An 11,732-nucleotide genomic window follows, 5' to 3' on the forward strand; every position below is an offset into this window, starting at 1 on the left:
TGATAGGTGCATTGCAAGCATCCAAAGCTCTGCCCTCAATGGGCACTATATGTATGTATATATACTTTTTTTTTTTTTTTTGAGACGGAGTAGCTGTTGCCCAGGCTGGAGTGCAGTGGCGCCATCTCGGCTCACTGCAAGCTCTGCCTCCCAGGTTCTCCTGCCTCAGCCTCCTGAGTAGCTGGGACTACAGGCACCCGCCACCACGCCCGGCTAATTTTTATTTTTTATTTTTTGTATTTTTAGTAGAGACGGGGTTTCACCGTGTTAGCCAGGATGGTCTCAATCTCCTGACCTCGTGATCCGCCCGCCTCGGCCTTCCAAGGTGCTGGGATTACAGGTGTGAGTCACTGTGCCCGGCCTTCCTCCTTCCCTCCCTTCCTTCCTTCCCTTTTTTTTTTTTTTTTTTTCAGAGTCTCGCTCTGTCACCCAGCCTGGAATGCAGTGTCGCGATCTTGGCTCACTGCAACCTCCGCCTCACTGGTTCAAGCAATTCTTCTGCCTCAGCCTCCCGAGTAGCTGGGATTACAGACGGGCGCCACGACGCCTGGCTAATTTTTGTATTTTTAGTAGAGAGGGAGTTTCACCATGTTGTTTAGGCTGGTCTGGAACTCCTGACCTCAGGTGATCCACCGGCCTTGGCCTCCCAAAGTGCTGGGATTACAGGTATGAACCACCGCGCCTGGCCCGTCATTCCTTTCTTAAAATAAACATTACTTAATCACGGTGTAATGGTCCTTGACTACAGTCTGGGTTTGATTTGTTAGTATTTTATTCAGGATTATTGCTTCTATTTGCCTGTGGATCTCTTCTTTAGAGGGTAGCATTCTCACAGTTTGTTTATCAGGATTATGTCAGCTTCATAACATTGACTTGGAAATTTGCCATTTTTTTCTATATGCTAGAACAGTTTAGTGTGGGAATCATGTTACTTAAAGATTAAAATACACTCAACCATAAAACAGTCATCTCATGCCTCTTTGGAAGAGATCTCTTAAACTTTTCTCTATTTCTGGGTATATAACCTTTCTCATAGCAACATGTCTATGCATTTTTGCTTTCTTATTTTTCCCTTGGTATGTCCTACAAGTTCATCTACTGTTTTGAACCAGCTCTCTTATATTCTGCTGATTTACTGAGTCCTATTTTCTAATTGTTTCTATTTTTGCTAATTCTTTTATCCTACTTTCCTTAGCATTTTCTTCAGATTTTTTGAATTTAGTCACTTTTCTTTACTAGTTATTTTGATGTTTAAATGTTCAATGGGGTCTTTTGAGTTTATACCTAGCAGAATTGCTGATCATATGGTAATTCTATTTAACTTTTAAAAGAACTGCCAAACTTTATCATAGCAGCTGGACCATTTTACATTCCCACCAGCAATGCATACATCCTGGACAATATTTGCTTTTGCAGCTATGGTATCTCATTGTGGTTTTGATTAGAATTTCCCTGATGACTCATGACTTGAGCATCTTTTCATGTATTGTTGAGGTTATTTGTATATCTTCTTTGGCGAAATGACTATTCAGAAGCCACTATCATTTTTCATAGAATGCCAAATATCTAGATTAGCAACTAACAATCTAGAACTCAGCTTTCCTGCTTCCAATTCAGTATCCTTTCCTGAAAGTGGGGGACTGGATGATGCGTAGACATCCCCAGTTAGGCTACTTAAGACCAAATCTTTTATTTCAGCACTTACACACAGATAGTTAAGATGTAACACCAAAGGACCCAGAGGAATATAATTGAGACACTACCCTTACACATCAATAAGCTTAATTTAACCCCGTAAACGTTTACTGAATGCTCACTATGTGTAAAGCATCTGTGCTCGGCACTGGAGGAGATACTGAGATAAACGCTACTTCAAACAAACAAACAAACAAACAAACAAAGGCCAGGCGCGGTGGCTCACACCTGTAATCCCAGCACTTTGGGAGGCCGAGGCAGGAAGATCACGACGTCATGAGTTTGAGACCAGCCTGGACAATATGGTGAAACCCCATCTCTACTAAAAATACAAAAATTAGCTGAGTGTGGTGGCATGCACCTGTAGTCCCAGCTACTCAGGAGGCTGAAGCAGAAGAATCTCTTGAACCTGGGTGGCGGAGGTTGCAGTGAGCCGAGATCACACCACTGCACTCCAGGCTGGGCGACAGAGTGAGACTCCAACTCAAAAACACACACACACACAAACAAAAACAAGACACAAATTAGCTGGGTGTGGTGGCGGGCGCCTGTAATCCCAGCTACTCAGGAAGCTGAGGCAGAGAGAACTGCCTGCACCCAGGAGGCAGAGGTTGCAGTGAGTGGAGATCGCACCACTGCACTTCAGCCTGGGCAATGGAGTGAGACTCCATCTTAACAACAAACAAACAAACCCCACTCCTACTCTCATTCCTGCTGTCTTACAATCTAGTCTTTAGAAGATATACATAGGACAAAAACTGCCACTAGGAAAATAATGAAAATGTAGTTACATTTGAAAACAAATCATGTAACTTTAAATTGTGGTTTCATAAGCTTTTGGCCTTTTATGACTCAAAGTACAGCCATTCCACTAGTCCATGTCACTTCATGGACCCAAATCTTTAGGAATAGGTTTTCATCAGACAATACCACCACTGTTGTGGTGGTACTTTATCAGGTAGATCCTATTCTTGTCCAGAAGAGGAAAATAATCTTCCAGTGTGATGTTGCAAAAATACCAAAACGTTGGAAGCACAATGCTTAAATCCTGTCCACTTTGAGTGGAGTAACAGAGATAATGTTTTGCATTGTACAACAGCAGTTTTATAAAATCCATTTGAATTGCAATTTTGATGCAGCTTCTTTCTTCAAAAAGCAAATGCTTGGTGACTGCTTTACCAAAGAAAATTGAATAGAGGTTACCTTGTGAAATTAGTGTTTTCACAAATATACTGGAAAGAAATATTTGAAGTCATGTTAAAGACAATTTGATTCATTACTTTTATTTCCAAAGTTAGGCTTGCAACTTTAAATTTTGTTTTGTGACATGACGGCTAACTGAGCCAGTTACTGGCTATGTGAGAAAGCTACTCTAATTCCTTTAGTTGTGCATCTTCTTCCAACCCGCCTGGCCACTCACCTCTATTCAGAAGGTGTGGACAAAAAATATTTTACCGACTATTGCAAAACACTGAAAGAAAAGTATCTCCCACCACTGAGGCTATTCAAAAGAGCATTTATTATAAGCTCTAAAGGCAGTTCCAGAAACATTTTGGGCAACAATAGCCTTATTAAATGAAGGATGATGTTCATTTATATAGAAATATTATACATATATATTTCTTAAAGTATTTATGTTATAGGCACGTCTCATGCATTAATTCCTGACCTCAGTTTGCCATTTTAATATTCTGTATATTGTGTATTTGAATACTTTAACAAAGATGACTTTCACTTCTTGGAGTGGTTCTTTAAAATCTAAGCACCATGTTTGTTCTAATTAACCTGAACTACAATCTGGATCTAGAATCTCACTGCAAGTTAGCTTGTGACCTTAAACTCTCATGGTTTTGTCTTGGACCCTTGTTTTTTAAAAGAAACCTCCACACTGAAAATCAAAAGGGAACATAATGGGATACAAATGGTGGCTTTAAGAAACTAAAGAAAGCTGAATTTTCACAAATTGTTGAATGAAATTATGGAAAGACAAAAATTGCTCTTGATGGTCTGAAGAAAATGCACTTTCCAATTCAAAATTATACTTCATGAAAGCACATTCTTGCCGTTTTCTACAGCAGAAATTACACTACACTGATTTAAAAGACATTTGATAAATCTACATCAAAATGCCTATAGTTAAAATCCTACTGATGTATTAAAAAAACAAAAACAAAAACAAAAAACTAACAGTGGATCTGAGCCAGTTAATACGTGTAGGCAGGATTAATCACAAGCTTTACTTCATGTAAAAAGGAGGCTCTGATGAGATCTTAGATAATTCTGATTAAAAAGTAACCAAATTTGAATTCTTATCCTCATATGTCATCTTATGCATGCTTTTCTAAATAACGAAGCAACAAAACATATCTCAAGTCTTAGCATATAAAATATATGTAGGTCAAATGTAACAAAGTATTTTTTATATTAAAATAACTGCAAGCCTCTAATACTATAAAGAGGGTGATACCGTTTGGCTGTGTCCCCACCCAAATCTCATCTTGAATTCCCACATGTTGCAGGAGGGACCCAGTGGGGAGGTAACTGACTCATGGGGGGCAGGTCTTTCCCATGTTGTTCTCATGAGTGAATAAGTCTCATGAGAGCTGATGATTTTAGAAAAGGGGAGTTTCTCTGCACAAGATCTCTTCTCTGGTCTGCTGGCATGTGAGATGTTCCTTTCACCTTCCACCATGACTGTGAAGCCTCACCAGTTGCATGGTTTTTTCTTAGTAAATTGCACAGTGTCAGGTATGTCTTTATCAGCAGCATGAAAATGGACTAATACAGTAAATTGCTACCAAGAGAGTGGGGTGCTGCTGAAAAGGTACCTGAAAATGTGGAAGTGATTTTGAAACTGGGTAACAGGCAGAGGCTGGAACAGTTTGGAGGGCTCAGAAGAAGACAGAAAAATGTGGTAAAGTTTGGAACTTCCTAGAGACTTGTTGAATGGCATTGCCCAAAATGCTGATAGCAATATGGACAATAAATTCCAGGCTGAGGTGGTCTCAGATGGAGATGAGGAACTTGTTGGTAACTAGAGTAAAGGAGACCCTTGACATGTTTTAGCAAAGAGACTGGTAGCATTTTGCCCCTGCACTAGAGATTTGTGGAACTTTGAACTTGAGAGAGATGATTTAGGGTATTTAGTGGAAGAAATTTCTAAGCAGCAAAGCATTCAAGAGGTGACTTGGGTGCTGTTAAAGGCATTTTTTTTTAAGGCATTCAGTTTTATAAGGGAGGCAGAGCATAAAAGTTCAGAAAATTTGCAGCCTGAAAATGCAAGAGAAAAAAAAAGTCCATTTTCTGAGGAGAAATCTAACCCTGCGGCAGAAATTTGCAGTAACAAGCAACAAGGAGCGGATGTTAATCCCCGACAATGGGAAAAATGTCTCCAGGGCATGTCAGAGGTCTTCATGGCAGCACCTCTCATCACAGGCCTGGAGGCCTAGGAGGAAAAAGTGGTTTCAGGGTGGGCACAGTGGCTCATGCCAGTAATCTCAGCACTTTGGGAGGCCTAGGAGGAAAAAGTGGTTTCAGGGTGGGCACAGTGGCTCATGCCGGTAATCTCAGCACTTTGGGAGGCCAAGGTGGGAGGATCACTTGAGGTCAGGAGTTTGAAACCAGCCTGGCCAACATAGCAAAATCCCATCTCTACAAAAAATACAAAAATTAGCTAGGCATGTCAGCACGGCATGTGCCCGTCATCCCAGCTACTCAGGAGGCTGAGGCAGGAGAATTGCTTGAATCTGGGAGGCAGAGATTGCAGTGAGCCGAGATCGTGCCACTGCACTCCAGCCTGGGCAACAGAGTGACTCTGTCACAAAAAAGTGGTTTTGGGGACTGGGCTCAGGGTCCCCATGCTGTGTGAAGCCTAGGCACTTGGTGCCATGCATCCTAGCCACTCCAGCCATGGCTGAAATGGGCCAACATAGAGTTTGGGCCGTGGCTTCAGAGGGTGCAAGCCTCAATCCTTGGCAGCTTTCAAATGGTGTTGAGCCTGTCAGTGCACAGATGTCAAGAATTGAGGTTTGGGAACCTCTGCCTAGATTTCAGAAGATATATCGAAATGCCTGGATGTCCAGGCAGAAGTTTGCTGCAGGGCAGGGCTCTCATGGGGACCCTCTGATAGGGCAGTGTGGAAGAAAAATGTGAAGTAAGAGTCAGGCATGGTGGCCCCCTCCTGTAATCCCAGCACTTTGGGAGGCCGAGAAGGATCACCTGAGGTCAGGAGTTCGAGATCAGCCTGGCCAATGTGGTGAAACCCCATCTCTACTAAAAATACAAAAACATTAGCCAGGCATGGTGGCACATGCCTGTAATCCCAGCTACTTGGGAGGCTGAGGCAGAATTGCTTGAACCCGGGAGGTGGAGGTTGCAGTGAGCTGAGATTGCACCACTGCACTCCAACCTGGAGAGTGAAACTCTGTCTCAAAAAAAAAAAAAAAGAAAAGAAAAAAAAGAAAAAAGAAAAATGTGGGGTCAGAGCCCCCACAGGGAGTCACTACTGGGGCACTCCTAGAGTAGCTGTGAGAAGGCCATCCTCCAGACCCCAGAATGGTAGATCCACTTGACAGCTTGCACCGTGTGCCTGGAAAAGTTGCAGACACTCAACACCAGCCCATGAAAGCAGCCAGAAGGCAGGCTGTACCCTGCAAAGCCACAGGTGTGGAGCTGCCCACGTGAACTCACCTCTTGCATCAACATGATGTGGATGTGAGACATGGAGTCAAAGGAGATCATTTTGGAACTCTGACTACCCCACTGGATTTCTGACTTGCATGGGGCCTGTAGCCCCTTTGTTTTGGCCAATTTCTCCCATTTGGAATGGCTGTATTTACCCAATGCCCATTCCCCCATTGTATCTAGGAAGTAACTAACTTGCTCTTGATTTTACAGGCTCATAGGTGGAAGGGACTTGCCTTGTCTCAGATGAGACTTTGGACTGTGGATTTCTGAATGCTGAAAAATGAGTTAAGACATAGGGGGACTGTTGGGAAGGCATGATTCTTTCTCGTTGTTTTTTTTTTTTTTTGAGACAGCGTCTTCTCTGTCGACCAGGCTGGAGTGCAGTGGTACAATCTCAGTTCACTGCAACCTCCGCCTCCTGGGTTCAAGCAGTTCTCCTGTCTTAGCCTCCCTAGTGGCTGGGATCACAGGTGTCTGCCACCACGTCTGGCTAATTTTGGTATTTTTAGTAAAAACGGGGTTTTGCCATGTTGGCCAGGTTGGTCTCAAACTCCTGACCTCAAGTGATCCTCCCAGCTTAGCCTCCCAAAGCACTGGGATTACAGGCATGAGCCACCACACCTGGCCCATGAGTGGTTTTGAAATGTGAGGACATGAGATTTGGGAGGGGCCAGGAATGGAATGATATGGTTTGGCTGTGTCCCCACCCAAATCTTGAATTCCCACGTGTTGTGGGAGGGACTCAGCAGGAGGTAATTGAATCACGGGGGCAGGTCTTTCCTGTGCTGTCCTTGTGATAGTGAGTAAGTCTCAGATCTGATGGTTTAAAAAATGGGGAATTTCTCTGTACAAGCTCTCTTCTCTTTGTGCCTTTCACCTTCCACCATGATTGTGAGGCCTCCCCAGCCACGTGGAACTGTAAGTCGATTAAACCTTTCTTTTGTAAATTGCCCGGTCTCGGGTATGCCTTTATGAGCAGAAAATGGACTAATACAGAGAGGAAAAAATCAAATTCTGATGTACCTGTGTCTGTCCTATACGAGAGTACCATCACACAAAAATACAAAATTTACAGAATAATTTGATTAAGACCATGAGATCTATCTCAAAGCAACTTTAAAATTTCCCCAGCTGGGTGCAGTTTTGTGTGCCTTTAGTCCCAGCTATGAGAGGCTGAGGCAGGATGACTGCTTGAGGCCATGAGTGGAAGGCTGCAGTGTGCTATGATTGTGCCTATGAACAGCCACTGCACTTCAGCCTGGGCAACATAGTGGAGACCATGTCTATTAAAAAAAAAAAAAAAAACCAATTAAAAAAACCTGAGGGTGAAGGAACCAAACTACAGAATAAGGAGGATGTAAACTGAATACTCCACAGGGCATTAAAAATTCATCTTCTGTTTTCAGCTAGAGATCCACAAAGGAGATAAATCATGTATGTGCCTAATTCAGGATAACTTACCACATTAGTACATGAATGCAAAATAAGTAGGAGGTTCACCTGGCATTAAATATATTGGTATGAAATCATAGCACATAAATTTTCCTTTATGTCAGCAGTTACTGTCAACCAGAGCTAAAACAGGATTTTCTCTCTATATAGCAGGCAATAAAAACAACTACAAGAATTCTAAATTCATCTAGCTGACATATTTAGTAATGACTGTAATATTTCATGCCTAATCCAGAGGCAGCAAAAAGCCCCATTTTCTCTAGTTCATAATTCTAATCTGACCATCTGGAATGTTATACAATTTTAGGCTTAAGCAACATCCACAACACAATCTTGTTCATTAATTTTCTAAAAGTTGGTAAACATTACCTTACAGATAGATGTGCAACCTCCTAATTCTATAGATGTAAAATGGAGGCCCAGGGCCTTGTTCAAGGTCACATGGCTATCAACACAAGATCCCCGACTTTCTCACTCTCAGGTTGGTACGCTAATATACCACAATATTTCTAGGCTAATAAATATTTGTTTAAATACACCATGGCTGGGCGCGGTGGCTCATGCCTGTAATCTCAGCACTTTGGGAGGCCAAGGTGGGCGGATCACAAAGTCAGGAGATCGAGAAGACCATCCTGGCCAACATGGTGAAACTCCATCCTGTTAAAAATACAAAAAAATTAGCTAGGCCTGGTGGCACGTGCCTGTAGTCCCATCTATTCGGGAGGCTGAGGCAGGAGAATCACTTGAACCTGGGAGGTGGAGGTTGCAGTGAGCCGAGATCGCGCCACTACACTCCAGCCTAGCGGCAGAGTGAGACTCCATCTCAAAAATAAATAAATAAATTAATACACCATTAGGTTTAATACTTAAGAGTTAAGCCTAATAGGAATATAAAACCTTATGACAAATACGACTGGCCTGGAAATCAACCAGATTTATATATTGCAAATAAAACACAACATACAAAAGATTAATGGCATCTCTGACTACCAGACATTAAGTGTTCTATCAATATAATCTATGTAAACACTCTTCACTTTTAAACAGCAATTTAAAAAAGAATTTATTTTTTTGAGATGGAGTCTCGCTGTCTCCCAGGCTGGAGTGCAATGGCGTGATCTTGGCTAACTGCAACCTCCACCTCCTGGGTTCAAGTGATTCTCCTGCTTCAGCCTCCCGAGTAGCTGGGATTACAGACATGCACCACCATGCCTGGCTAATTTTTACATTTTTAGTAGAGACAGGGTTTCACTATGTTGGCCAGGCTGGTCTTGAACTCCTGACCACAAGTGATCCGCTCACCTCAGCCTCTCAAAGAGCTGGATTACAGGCGTGAGCCACTGCGCCCGGTCAATTTTTTTTTCAGAGGCAGGATCTTGCTGTGTCACCCCGCTGGGGTGCTGCAGTGTGATCTCAGTTAACTGCAACCTCCACCTCTGCAGCTCAAGTGATCCTCCTGCCTCAGCCTCCTGAGTAGCTGGAACTACAGGCACATGCCACTGCACCCAGTTAATTTTTGTATTTTTAGTAGAGATGGGGTTTCACTATGTTCCCCAGGCTGGTCTTGAACTCCTGGCCTCAAGTGATCCTCCCACCTCAGCCTCCCAAAGTGCTGGGAAAACAGGCATGAGCCACTGCACCTGGCCATTAAACAACAATTTTATATTATTTCTTAGACTATGCGCACTATTTTCAAATAATATTGATAAGCTTAGCAAAATTACACTAAGATGACAGCTCCATGCATAGTAAGATGTCTCTAAATGTATTTCTCTGTTAGCATGAGCTGAATTTGCCACCTAAGATAAATGCTTTTTCACAGTATCAACAAGTATGTCCCCACTTTCTAAGCAGAGAGATTAGCTGGGTATGGTGACTCACACCTGTAATCCCAGCACTTTGGGAGGCTGAGACGGGAGGACTGCTTGAGCCCAGGAGTTTGAGATGAACCTGGGCAACAAAGTGAGACTCTGTATCTACAAAAGATTAAAAAGAAAAAAAATTAGCCCGGCATGGTAGGGCATGCCTGTAGTTCTAGCTACTTGGGAGGCTGGGAGGATCACTTGAGCCCAGGAGGCCAAGGCTGCAGTGAGCAGTGATCACACTGCACTCCAGTGTGGGCAACAGAGCAAGACTCTAAAAAACAAAATGAAAAAAATTAAATTAAAAAAGGAAGATTATCTTGATAATAACTGCATGAAAGATAAGCAATTTAAAAAGCATAACCTAGTGTAAAAATGAAGTAACTGAATAATAAAGAATTTTGTGGTAATGTTTTTTATGCAGAAAAAATAATATAGAATCTGCACATAATTTGAAAAGTAAATTACCAAGTGTCAGAAAACTGTTAAGATCTCAGTGTTATATCTTAAATTTAACCAAGTAAAAATTTCTGATATTCAAACACATGGCAGAAATGTCCTGAGGCAAAGTTTAACGAATCCTCAGAAAATTAAGGCTAAAAAAAAAATGGCTAAAATATAGAAAAAAAACAGAAAATTAAGGCAAAAGAAAATTAAGGCTAAAAAAAATCAAACACTAAGTGTTCATCATACCTCAGCCTTTATTAACACGCAAGTACCATGTGCTTCAAGATAAACAGGCTTGCTTAGTCTTTGATTCAGTTTTAACGTCTTAAACTTAAGGTTACTTCTGATTCCAATACATAAAATAACCTATGAAAACTGGTCAAAGTTAAACTTTATTTCTATTTTTCTTTGTTTGAGACTGAGTTTTGTTCTTGTTGCCCACGCTGGAGTGCAGTGGCACGATCTTGGCTCACTGCAACCTCTGCCTCCCAGGTTCAAGCAATTCTCCTGCCTCAGCCTCCCGAGTAGCTGGGATCACAGATGCGTGCCACCACAGGCGGCTAATTTTTCTATTTTTAGTAGAGATGAGGTTTCACCACGTTGGCCAGGCTGCTCTGGAACTCCTAACCTCAAGTGATCCACCCGCCTCAGCCTCCCAAAGTGCTGGGATTATAGGCATGAGCCACCATGTCTGACCTTGACTTTTGAAATCACTATTCAGGTTTATACTTGGCATCATTTGTCACCACATGGCAGAATATAATTCTTGTACTTGATAAATAATCTTCTATATTAAAATATGTACCAGTATAGCTTAAGAAGTTACTAAGGCGGCTCTGGGCGCGCTGCCTGGAAGTTAGCCCTGCTCTGCAAGGAGCAGCTTAAAAAAAAGTTACTAAAAATATATAATTTATATTTAACTTCTTTCAATAAGCTGGAATGTATAATGTTTAGGTATAAGAGGAAAAATTACTTTTGTGTATGGTTTTTGCAGTTTCCAGAAAAGCTGGTCCATATTAGGCCAGTCTTTTTTATTTTTTTTTGAGACAGTCTCGCTCTGTCACCCAGGCTGGAGTGCAGTGGTGCGATCTCGGCTCACTGCCACCTCCACCTCCCAGGTTCAAGCGATTCTCATGCCTCAGCCTCACGAGTAGCTGGGATTACAGGCGTGTGCCACCATGGCCTAGCTAATTTTTGCATTTTTGGTAGAGATGGGGTTTTGCCATGGTGGCCAGGCTGGTCTCAAACTCCTGGCCTCAAGTGATCTACCCGCCTCGTCCTCTGAAAGCGCTGGGATTACTGGCATGAGCCACCGGGCTCAGCCATATTAAGCCAGTCTCAAATAAGCTGGAGACTTATTTGAGTTTATAGACCCTATAATGACAACTTTGTTCCACCTCTGAGATAAAGACAATACTAAACCCATCTCCAGTGCTTCTTTTCCCATGCATAAGGAATGATGCTGTCATATTTTTTCAAAAATTTTTTTGGCTGCTTAATAGAAAAGCTGAATGAGCTTGATTTCAGTAGAAGACCCACTGATTATGGGTATATTTATTGGGACATATTTTAATAGAAGATAATTCATGT

The sequence above is a fragment of the Pan paniscus genome, chromosome 7, assembly GCF_029289425.2.
Source record: "Pan paniscus chromosome 7, NHGRI_mPanPan1-v2.0_pri, whole genome shotgun sequence".
NCBI classification, from domain to species: Eukaryota; Metazoa; Chordata; class Mammalia; order Primates; family Hominidae; genus Pan; species Pan paniscus.